The sequence below is a fragment of the Neovison vison genome, chromosome 12, assembly GCF_020171115.1.
Source record: "Neovison vison isolate M4711 chromosome 12, ASM_NN_V1, whole genome shotgun sequence".
NCBI classification, from domain to species: domain Eukaryota; kingdom Metazoa; phylum Chordata; class Mammalia; order Carnivora; family Mustelidae; genus Neogale; species Neogale vison.
In genome coordinates, this window is record NC_058102.1 from 128,907,345 (window position 1) to 128,921,813 (window position 14,469).

The window sequence follows — 14,469 nt, forward strand, 5'->3', positions numbered from 1 at the left end:
CTCCCCATGGAGCTGGGAGCCTGATGTGGGACTCGATCCCGGGACTCCAGGATCACGCCCCGAGCCGGAGGCAGTCGTTCAACCAACTGCGCCACCCAGGCGTCCCGGAGCAAGTGCTTCTAAGCTCATTCAGGTGGTTAGATTTATGCCCATTTCCTTTCTGGCTCTCAACTGGGGTCTGCCCTTCAGTTCCAGAGGCTCTTTTCAGTCCTTGCACAGGTGCCTTTCCATTTCAGAGCCAGCAGTGGCTTGTTGAATCCTTTCCACCCTTGGGATCTTTCTTCTATTGCATCTCTTATGCTTCTGGCCAGAGAAAGTTCTCTTCAAGGGTTCATGAGATTAGATTGGGCCTGCTTGAAAAATCTGGGATAATTATCTGGGATAATTTTCTTTTTTGAAGTGTGTAACCTTAGTCACATTAGCAAAGGCCCTTTGCCATGTAACATAACACATTTCAGGGATTCACGTTTCAGGGATTAGAATGTGGACATCTTGGCAGGCTCTTCTGCCTACATTAGGGTTAAGATATTTATTAGACATCCAAGTAGAAATGTTAATTAGCCAGTGGCATGCATAGTCTGGCATTTGGGAAAGAGGTCCAGACTTTGGACATAAATTTGGGAGTTGTCTGTCTATAGAGTTTACTTTAAGCCATAAGAGTGGGTGCCAGTGGAGAGACGAGTGTAGGTAGGGAGGATAAGAGGTCTTAGGAAGCCCTAGGGCTGGCAGTGGGGAAAGAAAAGGGGAAACCAGTAAACAAGATTGAGAAGAAGAGGTCAAGATTTGGATGTAAACCAAGAGGATGTGAATATGCTGGAAGCCAAGTTAAAGAAAGAAAAGTCAACCATGTCATGATAGTATGAGGACTAGCTGTCATGTTGAGTCATAAGATGACCTGAAAGTTCTAGTTTGAGCTTTCTAGAATGTTAAAAACGGGAAACATACAGTATGTACACTTTTTTATCTGACTCCTTTCACTCAGTGTAAGTATTTTGATATTCATCTGTGTTGTGTGTATCAGTAGCTTATTTCTTTTTATTGCTGACTACTTTGTAATACGTGGACATAACTCTGATTATCCATTCAGCAATTGATGGACGTTCAGATTGTTTTCCAGTTTGACTCTTACAAATAAAGCTACTGGAAACATTATACAAATCTTTTTACAGACATATTTTTCTTGCATAAATACCCAGGAATGGAATAACTAGGTCACATGGTAAGTACATCCTAATTTTTAAAGACAATATTCCACTATTTTCCAAAATAGTTGTACCATTTGATGATTCTTTTGGTAGTGTACCAGAGTTCCTTGTCCTCTACATTGTCTGCAACACTTGGAATGCTCAGTCATTGTAATTTTACAGTTCTGAGTGTGAATGCTGTAGTTTCTCATTGTGGTTTCAGTCTGCATTTCTTTAATGACTGCTTTATGTTGAACACCTTTCCATGCGCATGTTTGACATTCTTTATTTTCTTTGGTGAAGGTCTGCTCAGATCTATCCACTACTTGCCCTTTTTTATTGGCTTGTGTGTTTTTTTTTTTTTAAGATTTTATTTATTTGTCAAGAGATCAAGCACAATAAGCAGGGGAGCAGCAGGCAGGGGGAGAGGGAGAAGCAGGCTTTCCGCTGAGCAGGGAGCCCGATGTGGAACTTGATCCCAGGGCCCTGGGATCATGACCTAAGCCGAAGGCAGACGCTTAACCAACTGAGCCACCCAGGCATCCCTGCCTTGTTTGTTTTCTTAATACTGCATTTTGTGAGCCATTATGTGTTCTGGATACAAGTCCTTTATCAGATACATTATTTTTGCAAGTATTTTTCCCACTTAGTGACTTAAACAGACTTTTGTTTTTAAGGTAGACTTCATGTCTAACATGGAGCCCAGTGTGGGACCTGAACCCATGACCCCCATGTTAATTACATGTTCAGTATATACATTTTAAAATATGTTTTCTTCTGTAAATTTTATATTTTTTATGTTTCACATTTAGGCCTGTAATCCATTTTGTGTTAAATTTTGCATATATGAGTTACACATCTAAGTCCACTTATTGAATGACTTATCTATTGAATTATATAGATAACTGGTTTTTCTAGGCCCACATATGGGACAGACTGTCCTTTCTCCACTGAATTGCTTTTACCTACATTTGTTGAAACCCATTTGACCATGTATGTATCAGTTCTCCATTGATCTGTTTATCTGCTTTTACATTTAATACTACACTATCTTGATTACTGTAGCTTTATAATAACCAGTTAGGTCAGGTAGGATCCATCTTCTCACTTAATTCTTCTCTTTCAGAGTCATTATGGCTATCAACATAGAATTGTTCTGTTTTTATGTGAATTTTAGAATCAAATTGTCAGGTTGTAGAAATAAAACTGCCTGTATTTTGATTTAAACTGCATTGAGTTTACAAATCATATTGAGGGAGAATTGGTGTCTTAACAATATTGAGTCTTCTGATTCATGAAAAGAATACATCTCTTCATTTATTTCTTTATCTTAGCAGCAAGTGTGCAGGTTTTGTACATCTTTTTCCAGCTCCAATCCTGAATATTTGATGTTTTTTGATACTATTATGATCTTTCTTTAAAAGGTCAATTTCTGATTGTTCCTTACTAGTACATAGAAATACATTCTTAAATTTTTTTATGTTTATCTGGTATCTTGCAAACTTGCTGAAATTTTATTTCCAGTAGCTTAACTGATCCCGTGGGATTTTCCCATATGATCATGGCAACTACAAATAAGATAATTGTACTTTATCCTTTCTCATCTGCCCCTTATTTCTTATTATATTGTTAAATATTTAAGTGGTGAGAGTGAGCATGTTTGCTTTGTACAATTACTTTGAAAAAAATTTTTTTTAAGATTTTATTTATTTTAGAGATAGGGAGAACATGAGCAGAGGGAAGGGCAGAGGGAGAGAATCTTGGAGCTCCATGAGAGGGCTCAGTCTCATGACCCTGAGATTATGACCTGAGCTGAAATTAAGAATCCCACATTTAACCAACTGAACCACATAGGTGCCCTGGGGGAAAGTAATCCTTTAACATTATATATGATGTTTAGGAAGTATCTTTCTACTCCTAGTTTGCTGAGAGTTTTTTATCAGCCATGGATATTAGATTTTGTCAAATAATTTTTCTACATATTTTGATAGATTGATATTATAGTTATTATTTTTCTTTTTTAATCTGTTAATATGGTGAAGTACATTGACTGATATTTCCTCCCCCCCCACCCCCCCACCGCCGCCCGGTTAAGCCAAACTTGTATTCCTGGGATAAATCCCAGCCTTGATACATTACCATTTTTAAATATTATTGAATTTGGTTTTTTGAAATTTAAAGGAATTTTTGCATCTGTATTCATGAGGGATCTTGGCCTATATTTTTTCTTTCTTTCTTTCTTTTTTTTTTTTCTTTAAGATGTCATTTATTTGTTTTGAGAGAGAAAGAGAGTCCACATGTGTGAGTCTGGGGATGGGCAGAGACAGAGGGAGAGAGAGAGAATCTCAGGCAGACTCCATGACAAGCACAGAGCCCTAACAAGGGCTTGATTTCACCACCCTGAGATTATGATCTGAGCTGAAGTCAAGAGTCAGAGGCTTAACTGACTGAGCCACCTGGGCACCCATGTAGTTTTCTTTTCTTAGAATGTCTTTGGATTTGTTTGCAAAAATAATTGCTGGCCTCAGATTAAGTTGCCAGATGTTCAGTTTTGTTCAGTTTTCTGGAAAATTTTGTCTAGATTTGGTATTATTTCTTCATGTCCGGTAGGATTTACTTTTAAAGCCATTTGGGCATAGAGTTTTTCTTGGGAAAGTTTTCAAACTATAATCCATTTCCTTAATAGCTAGAGGACTGTTTAGGTTATCTATTCTTGAGGTACCTTTGACAATTTGTATCTTTTTTTCTTTTCTAGTCTAGGCTTGCTAGAGGTTTTGAATTTTATTGATCTTAAATTTTTACCTTTTGTATTCATTGATTTTCTCTGTTGGATCTTATTATTTTGTATTTTAGTTTTCAGTAGTTTTAGTTTTTCTGCTCTGATTTTTTTTCCTTCCCACTTCTTGGTTTACTCCATTCTTCTTTTTCTAATTTTTTAAGGTATGAGATGACCGAATTTATTTGAGGCCTTTTCTTTTTAATAAGATAGGCAGTTTAAAAAAAATTAATAAAATTTAAAATGAAGTTTTAGAGGTGTTAGCTGTTCACTAGAATGGAATCGTACTTTCTAGTTTAGAACCTACAAATAATACATGTTTTGCACTGACATTTTCATATATACTCAACTTTGAAAATTTGTAAGTAAATTTGTGCATTTCCATTTTTAGGAAGTGAACACCCAAAAGAAGTTCCCACACACAAAAATTAAAGAAGGAATAGATAAATGAGTAAATTTAAGTGCTGTGTGGGTGGGGAAATTTTGTTTGGCAGTCGAGTGGCAGACAACTAGCTCTTATTTATTTTTTTAAAATGCAGCTTATGTGAACTTAAACCAAAACAAAACCAGTTTATCCATTTTTTTCCCCACTCCGCACTCCTCCCTTGCCTCTGGCAACTGCTAATCTTTATTTTTTAGAGCAGTTAGATTTGCAGCAAAATTGAATGGAAGGTACAGAGATTTCCAGTGTACCCTCTAGTACCATTGTCAGAGTGGTACATTTATTACAAGCTATGAACCTACACTGATCAGCATGGGAGTTTTGACCTGCTCTGTTTCCGACCTGGGCCGGTTCACCCCTCCTTAGGCAACCTGGTGGTCCCCCGCTCCCGGGAGGTCACCATATTGATGCCGAACTTAGTGCGGACACCCGAAAGGCATACCGCACTACAGCCCAGAACTCCTGGGCTCAAGCGATCCTCCTGCCTCAGCCTCCCGAGTAGCTGGGACTACAGGCGCGCGCCACTGCGCCCGGCTATGAACCTACACTGAAACACCATTATTGCCCAAAGTCCATAGTTGACATTGGGGTTCACTCTTGGTGTTATAAGGTTGTATTCAGTGGGTTTTTAATTTAATGTTATGGTGTCCTGTAGAATAGTTTCACTACCCTGAAAATTCTCTGTGTTCTGCCCGTTTATTCCCCCTTCCTGTCAAGCCCAGCAATCACTAATCTTTTTACTATCTCCATAGTTTCACCTTTTCTAGAATGTTGTATATAGTTGGAATCATACAGTTTGTAGCTTATTCAGATTGACTTCTTTAATAGTAATATGCTTTAAAGTTTCCTCCATGTCTTTTTTTAAAACATCTTAAGACATTATATTTTTTAGAGCAGTTTCAGATTCACAGCAAAATTGAAAGGGAGATAACCCATATATCCCCTATTCCCACACATATCTAACCTCCCCTATTATCAACACCTCTCAACAAAGTGTTAAGTTTGTTACTATCAGTGAACCTACACTGATACATAATTATCACCCAAACTTCATTGTCGTGGTGGTGTGTGTTCTGTGGTTTGGATACATGTATAATGACATGTATCCACCATGATAGTATCATACAGAAAATCACTGCCCGAAATGTCCTCTGTTTTCCAGCTGTTCATCCCTCCCACCCTCCAGCCCCTTGCAGCCACTGATCTTTTGACTGTGTCATACTTTCACCTTTTTTGAAATGTCATATAGTTGGAATCTTACAGTATTGTACCCTTTCTGGCTGGCTTTTTTCACTATATTCCCTCTGCTGTATCTTTTAATTCCCATAACTTATTCTTTCCATAACTGGAAGACTGTATCTCCTACTCCCCTTTACCCATTTTGCTTTTACCCCCATGTCCCTCCTCTTTAGCAACCATTGGTTTGTTCTCTTTATTTATAGGTCTGATTTTGCTTTTTGCTTGCTTATTCATTTATTTTTTAGATTTTACACATAAGGAGATGTTTGACTTAATTTCACTTAGTGTAATAATATCCTGTAGGTTTATCTATGTTGTTGTAAATGGCAAGTTCTTGTCCTTTTATGTGGCTGCATAATATTCCATTGTGTATTCCTTTCCATTCCGTGTGTGTATGTAACACATCTTCTTTATTAATCTATCAGTGGCCACTTGGGTTGCTTCCATATCTTGGCTCTTATAAATAAAGCTGGTATAAGCAAAGGATGTGCGTGTATCTTTTTGAATCCCACTACCTGGTCATGGAATTATTGGATCATGTGGTATTTCTATTTTTAATTTTTTTTGAGAAATAAAGAACTTTTTATTATATGTAAATAAGGTTATCTTGTTTTCTTCTGAATTCTGCTTTTAATTTTTTGGGAATTTCCATACTATTTTCCACTGTGATTAGAACAATTTAACATTCCCACCAGCAGTGCCCAAAGATTCTTTGTTTTCCACATCTTTGCCAACACTTGTTATTTCTTGTTCTTTTGATTCTAGCCATTCTGATAGGTATGAGGTGGTATCTCACTGTATCTCACTGTTTCTGATTAGTGACGTTTGGCATCTTTTCATGTGTCTGTTGGCTATCTGTATATGTCATCTTTGGAAAAATGTTTATTCAGATCCTCTGTCCATTTTCCAGTCACCTTTTTTGTTGGTGTTGAGTTGTATAACGTCTTTATATATTTTGGATATTAACCCCTTTTCAGATATATCATTGACAGATATGCTCTAATGCAGTAGGTTACCTTTTTTGTTTCTTAATAGTAATCTGACAGTTCTATACATTATTCAGTGCTCATCATGGTAAGTGTACTCTTTTTTTTTTTTTTTAAGATTTTATTTATTTATTTGTTCGACAGAGAGAGAGAGACAGTGAGAGAGGGAACATAAGCAGGGGGAGTGAGAAAGGGAGAAGCAGGCTTCCTGCCAAGCAGGGAGCCTGATGCAGGGCTGGATCCCAGGGCTCTGGGATCATGACCTGAGCCAAAGGCAGGCACTTAATGACTGGGCCATCCAGGCGCCCCACAATAGGTTACCTTTGTGTTTTGTTAATTATTTCCTTTTCTGTTCAAAAGCTTTTTATTTTCGATGAAGCCCCAGTAGTTTATTTTTGCTTTTATTTTCCCTGCCTGAGGAGATATACCTAGAAAAATGTTTCTGTAACCTATATTTTCTTTAAGGAATTTTCTGGTTTCAGGTCTCACATTTAGGTCTTTAATCCATGTTGAGTTTCTTTTTGTGTGTGGTGTAAGAAAGTGGTCCAGTTTCATCCTTTTGAATGTAGCCATCCAGTTTCAGCACCATTAATTTATTAATTAATTTATTTAGATTTTATTTAGTTGAGAGTACATGCCAGCACGAGTGGGGGAGGGGCAAAGGGAGCCGGAGAAGCTGACTTCCCGCTGAGCACAGAGCGAGAGAAGCCTACGTCTTGATCCCAGGACCACCCTGGCTTCTTGACCTGAGCCTAAGGCAGCTGCTTAGGTGCCCCTAAGGTGCCACCCATGTGCCCCTTCAGCACCACTTATTGAAGCAACTGTCTTTTCCCCATTGTATATTCTTGCCTCCTTTGTCATAGATTAATTGACAATGGAGGCATGGGTTTATTTCTGCGTTCTCTGTTCTGTTCTATGTGTGTCTGGTTTTGTACCAGTACCATAGTGTTTTGATTGCAACAGCTTTGTAGTAGATAACTGAGATCTGGATTTGAGATACTTCCAGCTTTGTTGTTCTTTTTAAATATTGCTTTGGGTATTTGGGGTATTTTGTGGTTCCATACAAATGTTAGTATTATTTGTCGTAGTTATTGTGGAAAATGTCAGCTATGTCCTTTTCAAATATTTTCTAGCAACCTGTAGCTTATCTTTTTATTTTCTTGACTATGTCTTTCACAGAGCAGAAGTTTTTATTTTTTTATTTTTTTAAAGATTTTATTTATTTATTTGAGAGAGACAGTGAGAGAGAGCATGAGCGAGGAGAAGGTCAGAGAGCGAAGCAGACTCCCCATGGAGCTGGGAGCCTGATGTGGGACTCGATCCCGGGACTCCAGGATCACGCCCTGAGCCAAAGGCAGTCGTCCCAACCAACTGCGCCACCCAGGCGTCCCAGAGCAGAAGTTTTTAATTTTAGTTAAGTTCAGCTTACCAATTCTCTCTTTCATGGATTGTGCTTTTGGTGTTATATCTGAAAATCATTGCCAAACCCAAGATTATCCTTATTTTCTCCCATGTTCTAGGAGATTTATAGTTTTGTATTTTACATTTAAATCTGTGATCTGTTTTGAGTTAATTCTTGTGAAGGCTGTAAATAAGCTTGTGTCTAGATTAATTTTTTGCATATGGCTATTCAGTTCTGGTACTCTTTATTGAAAAGTCTGTCTTAGTGCCATTATGTTTCTTTTGCACCTTTGTTAAAAATCAGTTGAGACACCTGGGTGGCTCAGTTGATAAGTGGCCAACTCTTGATTTCAGCTCAAGGTGTGATCTCAGGGTCCTGGAATCAAACTCTGAGGTGGGCTCCTTAACTCAGTGGGGAAGTCTTCTCTTACCCTCTGTCCCTCCTACTGCTGCTTTTTCTTTCTCTCTAAAATAAATAAATGAAACTTTTTAAAAGATCAATTGATTGTATTTATGTGGGTCTGTTTCTGAACTCTATTATCAGTTCCATTGATCTTTTTATTCTTTCAATGGCACTACTCTGTCTTATATACTATAGCTTTAAAGGAAGTCTGAAATCGAGTAATGTCAGTACTTAAACTTTTTTCTTTTTTTTTTTTTTAACAGTTTCTTTTTTTTTTTTTTTTAAATTTTTATTTATTTATTTGAGAGAGAGAGACAGTGAGAGAGAGCATGAGCGAGGAGAAGGTCAGAGAGCGAAGCAGACTCCCCATGGAGCTGGGAGCCCGATGTGGGACTCGATCCCGGGACTCCAGGATCACGCCCTGAGCCGAAGGCAGTCGTCCAACCAACTGAGCCACCCAGGCGTCCCTTAAACTTTTTTCTTGACCTTTAATACTGTGTTGGCTATTCTTTCTTTTGCCTTTTCATATATATGCTTTAGAATTAGTTTGTCAGTACCCACAAGTAATTTGCTGGAATTTTGATTGAAATTGTACTGAATCTCAGGATGTCTGGTGGCTTATTCAGTTGAGTGGTCAGCTGATTTCAGCTCAGGTCCCATGATTGAGTCACACATAGGACTCTGTGCTGAGCCTCCAGTCTGCTTCCGGATTCTCTCTTCGTTTGCCCAGCCCCTGCTGGTGGGCATATGCCCACACATGCGCCCCAAAACGCACATGCGCTCTCCCTCTCTCAAATAAATAAGTAGATATTTTTAAAAAAGAGATTGTATTGAATCTGCAGATCAATTGGGGAGGAACTGACATCTTGACAGTATTAAGTTTTGCTGTGAAATTGGGATATATCTTCATTTATTTAGTTCTTTGGTTTTGTTCATAGAAGTTTTGTTCTTTTTCTCATATAGACCTTAACCTTATACATATTTTGTTAGATTTAAACTTTAATTTTCAGAGGTGGTGTTGTAAATAATACTGTGTTTTTAATGTAAAATTCCACTTGTTCCCTGTTAGTATATGAAAGCAGTTTTTCTCTTTCTTGACAGAAGGTGACAGAGGGAAAGGGAAAGAGGTTCTTTTTTTTTTTTTTTTTAAAGAGATTTTATTTATTTATTTGACAGAGATCACAAGTAGGCTGAGAGGCAAGGCAGGAGAGAGAGGAGGAATCAGACTCCCTGCAGAGCAGAGAGCCCGATTCGGGGCTCGATCCCAGAATCCTGGGATCATGACCTGAGCCGAAGGCAGAGGCTTTAACCCACTGAGCCACCCAGGCGCCATGGAGAGATTCTTAAGCAGGCTCCATGTCCATGGGGGTTGATCTCACAAGCCTGAGATCATGACCTGAGCCAAAATGAAGAGTCAGATGCTTAACTGAGCCAACAGTTTTTCTTTTTTATATTAACGTTTTCTGCAGTTTTTACACAATCACTTATTACTTCCAAGAGGTTTTTGGTTAGTAATTTTGAACTTTGTATGTAGACAATCACCGTCCTTTCTGAAAAAAGACACTTTGGTTTTCTTCTTCCCACTGTATATTTTATTTCCTTTTCTTGTCTTTTTATGTAAACTAGGACTTCCAGTATGATGTTGAAATGCAGTGGTGAGAGAGGAGTCCTCCTTGCTTTGCTCCTGATATTAGTGGGAAACCTAGTTCCTCACCATTAAGCATGATGTTAGCTTTTTGTATATATATTTTTTACCAAGTTTAGGAAGTTCTCCTTTTTCTCCTTTTATTCCTGGTTTGCTGAGAGTTTTTATTTTGAATGGGTGTTACCCTTTGTTAAGTGCTTTTTTTTTTTTTTAAAGAATTTAATTAATTTATTAGGTGCTGAGTGGCTCAGTGGGTTAAGCCTCTGCCTTCAGCTCAGGTCATGAGCCTCAGGGTCCTGGGATCAAGCCGCACATTGGGCTCTCTGCTCTCCCCCCCTCCCCTGCCTACTTGTGATTTCTCTCTCTGTCAAATAAATAAAATCTTTTAAAAGAGCTTTATTTAGAGGGAATGCAAGTGGGGCGAGGGGCAGAAGGAGAGGGAGAGAGAAAAATCCCAAATAGACTCCGTGCTGAGTCAGAGCCCAACTGAAAACATGATCTGAGCTGAAATCAGAGTTAGACACTGAACCATCTGAGTCTTTTAGGCACCCTAGATGCTTTCTTTGTAACTCTTGATAGGACATATGATTTTTTGTCTTTATCTTGTCAATCTGTGGTGGGTTATATTAATTAATTTTTTTTTCATTAATTGATTTTTAAATGTTGCATTTATCCCCAACCTTACATTCCTGGGATAAATCCCACTTGCTTGTGGTATATAATTCTTATAGATTGTTGGATTTGATTTGCTACTATTTTATAGATGATTTCATCTATTTATTGAGAGATGTTCTGTTGTTTTCTTTCTTGTAATCTCTTTGTCTGTTTTGGTGTTAGAGCAATATTGGCCTCCTGGCATGAAGTAGGAGGTATTACCTCAGCTTATATCTTCTGAACAAGATGGTAGAAAATTGGTATAATTTCTTCCTTCAATATGTGGTAGAATTTACCAGTGAACCCATATGAGCCTGGTGCTTTTTGTTTTGGGGATGATCTAACCAAAATTTTTTTTTTTAAAGATTTTATTTTTAAGTAATCTCTACACCCAGAATGGGGCTTGAACTTCCAATCCAGAGATCAAGAGCCAGCCAGGCTCCCCCTCAAATATTTCTAAAAGATTTATTTATTTATTTATTTATTAGAGAGTGCGTGAGCATGCATATGGGGTTGAGTGGAGCAGAGGAGAGGGAGAGGGAAACTCAAGCAGACTCCACACTCTGCGCAGAGCCTGACATGGGGCTCAACCCCATATGAGATCACAATCTTAGCTGAAACCAATAGTCAGATGCTCAACCAACTGTGCCATGCAGGTATACCTCTCTCCCCCATTTTTAAATAGATACAGGCCTATTCACATTGTCTAATTCTACTTATGTGAGTTTGGCAGCTTGTATCTTTCAAGAGTTGGTGCATTTCATCTAGGTTATCGAATTTGCGGGCATAGAGTTATGGATAATATTCCTTGATGATTCTTTTTTTCTTTTTTAATTTTTCAAAGACTTAAAAAAAAAATTATTTGACAGACAGAGATCACAAGTAGGCAGAGAGGCAGGCAGAGAGACAGAGGAAGGGAAGCAGGTTCCCTGTTGAGCAGAGAGCCCGATGTGGGGCTCAATTCCAGGACCCTGAGATCATGACCTGAGCTGAGGGCAGAGGCTTCAACCCACTGAGCCACCCAGGCACCCCTCCGTGATGATTCTTTTAATGTCTGTGGGATCTATGGTGATGTCCCCTCTTTCATTTCTGGTATTAGCAATTTGTGTTCTGTCTCACTTTTCTAATTGTACTGGCCAGAGGTTTATCAGTTTTATCCATCTTTTCAAAGAACCCACTTGTGTATCTGTTGGTTTTGTTCTGTAGATTTCTGCTTTAGTTTTCATTATTTTTTAATTTAATTTGCTTTTTGTTTCCTGAAGAGGAAACTCAGAGTATTGATTGAAGGTCTTTCTTCTTTTCTGATAAATAAATATTCACTGCATCTTTAAGGACATTAAGCACTGCTTTTGCTGCATCCCACAAATTTTAGGTTGTATTTTCATTGTCATTTAGTTAATAATATTTTAGTTAATAATATTTTTCTTAAGCTTTCTTTGATTTATGTTATGTAGAAGTGCAGTGTTGCATTCTGGGATTTTGATTTCTACTTTAATTTCATTTTGGTTTGAGAGCGTAATTATATGATCTCTCTTCTTTTTAGATTTGTTGAGGTGTGTTTATGGCATCAAGTATAGTGTATGTTGATGAATGTTTCATGAGAGCTTCAGGAGAATATATATTGTGCTGACATTGAATAGTCTATAGCTATCATTTATATCCAGTTGATTAATGGTGGTGTTTACTTTATTTTTTTAAGAGATTTTATTTATTCATTTGACAGAGAGAGAGAGAGAGATCACAAGTAGACAGAGAGGCAGGCAGAGAGAGAAGGGGAAGCAGGCTCCCCTCTGAGAGAGAGCTGGATTTGGGCCTTGATCCCAGGACCTTGCGACCATGACCTGAGCTGAAGGCAGAGGCCCAGTGGTGGTGTTTACTTTAATTACATCCTTACTAATATTCTGCCTGGGGGATATGTGCATTTCTGAAAGAGTATTAAAACTTCTGTATCTAAGAGGAGATTCCTCTTTTTTCTCCTTGCAGTTCTTAGTTTTTGCCTCACATATTTTGATCCTCTGGTGTTAGGCACATACACATTAAGGATTGCTGTGTTAAGAATTTGTATTATCGACACCTTTATATTATGCAGTGTCACTCCTTTTCCTGAAAAAATTCCTTGCTCTGAAGTCTGCTTTGTCTGAAGTTAATTACCTATTCTCACTTGTTTTGATTACTGCTGTCATGGTGTATCTTACTCCATTCATTGATTCTTAGTCAATATGTGTTTTCCTATTTAAAGTGTTTCTTATAGACAACCTATAGATGAGTTTTGCTTTTGATCCATTAACAGTTCTTTTAATTGGTATATTTAGACCATTTAGCTCAAGGTCACAATTGATACAGTGAGGTTACCATCTACCAAATTTGTTTCTGTTTCCTGTTTGTTGCTTTTTATCTTTGTTTCTGTTTTTGTCTTCCAAATGTTTTCTACTTCTTGGGTTTTTTGTTTTTGGCTTTGTTTTGTTTTCAGTTTTATACTTTCAGTCATTGATTAGTTCTCATCCACTTTTTTTTTTTTTTTTTAAGATTTTATTTATTTGAGAGAGAGAGAAAACATGAGGAGGGGAGGGTCAAAGGGAGAAGCAGACCTCCCAGCTGAGCAGGGCGTGCAATGTGGGACTTGATCCCGGGACTCCAGGATCATGGCCTGGGCCAAAGGCAGTCGCTTAAGCAACTGAGCCACCCCGGCGCCCTCTCTAGATTTTTGAAAGTGGTGACCAGTACCTAGGTAATCAAGGTATATAGAACTTGTTTGGTAAATCTCAATCCTTGTTAGGTTTTCTGAACAACTGCACACCGATACAGTATAGAACATTCCTTATTCCATTGTCCTAACAGCTTGGTTGAGCCTGGTGTCAGTGCACACTTCTGGAGTTCCCATCCCCTTTATGGCAAATTTCTGGATCTCTTTGAGTTCGTGAGGGGCAGCTTCTTAAAACCCACTCTCTGGATATGCTTATGAATATTGATGGTATATTCTCTGGTGCCTACCTTGTTGGTGGCAGAACAGCCCTTCTCCTTGCCACCCTTCCTTGCAGGAGCCATTCAGCCAGGCTCTAGTTGGAAAGGGAAGAGCACAAAATAATGTGGGAGAGGGAAAGCAACTCAGCAAGTACAACTTCTGGGGCTCCTGGTGGTGGTGGTGGAAGGGGAGAGGCAAGTCTCTCTCTAAGGGTTTTAATTGAGGTTTTTTAAAAATGATTCCATTTTCTCTTATTTTTTAACATATCAGTTATACCTTTTTTATAGTTGCCCTATTTTGTGCAGTATATATTTATACCTAACCCAAGTTAGTTATAGTATATGCATATAATAAATACATACAAATGCATACTAATAAATAGTATTATCCCACTTCATGATAGTACAAGTACCTTACAATGACAAAATAATCCTAATTCCTCCCATCTTTTCTGTCAGTGCTGTCATTCATTTCATTTATATAGAAGCATACATAAGCATATATATGTGTAAGCCTGTATAATCAGATATATTGTTGCTATCATTTTTTTTATTTTTTATTTTTTATAAACATATAATATATTTTTATCCCCAGGGGTACAGGTCTGTGAATTGCCAGGTCTACACACTTCACAGCACTCACCATAGCACATACCCTCCCCAATGTCTACAACCCAACCCCCCTTCTCCCAACCCCCCTCCCCCCAGCAACCCTCAGTTTGTTTTGTGAGAGTAAGAGTCACTTATGGTTTGTCTCCCTCCCAATCCCATCTTGTTT

General features: G+C 38.2%; 1 protein-coding gene and 1 pseudogene across 8 annotated transcripts in view; one reads left to right on the forward strand and one right to left on the reverse strand.

Annotated features, from left to right (window-relative positions):
• MLLT10 (MLLT10 histone lysine methyltransferase DOT1L cofactor) overlaps window positions 1-14,469 on the forward strand; it is a 242,504-nt gene that overhangs the window by 148,406 nt on the left and 79,629 nt on the right. The gene's annotated exons all lie outside the window — the stretch shown is intronic.
• On the reverse strand, window positions 4,911-13,775 carry LOC122892285 (annotated as a pseudogene).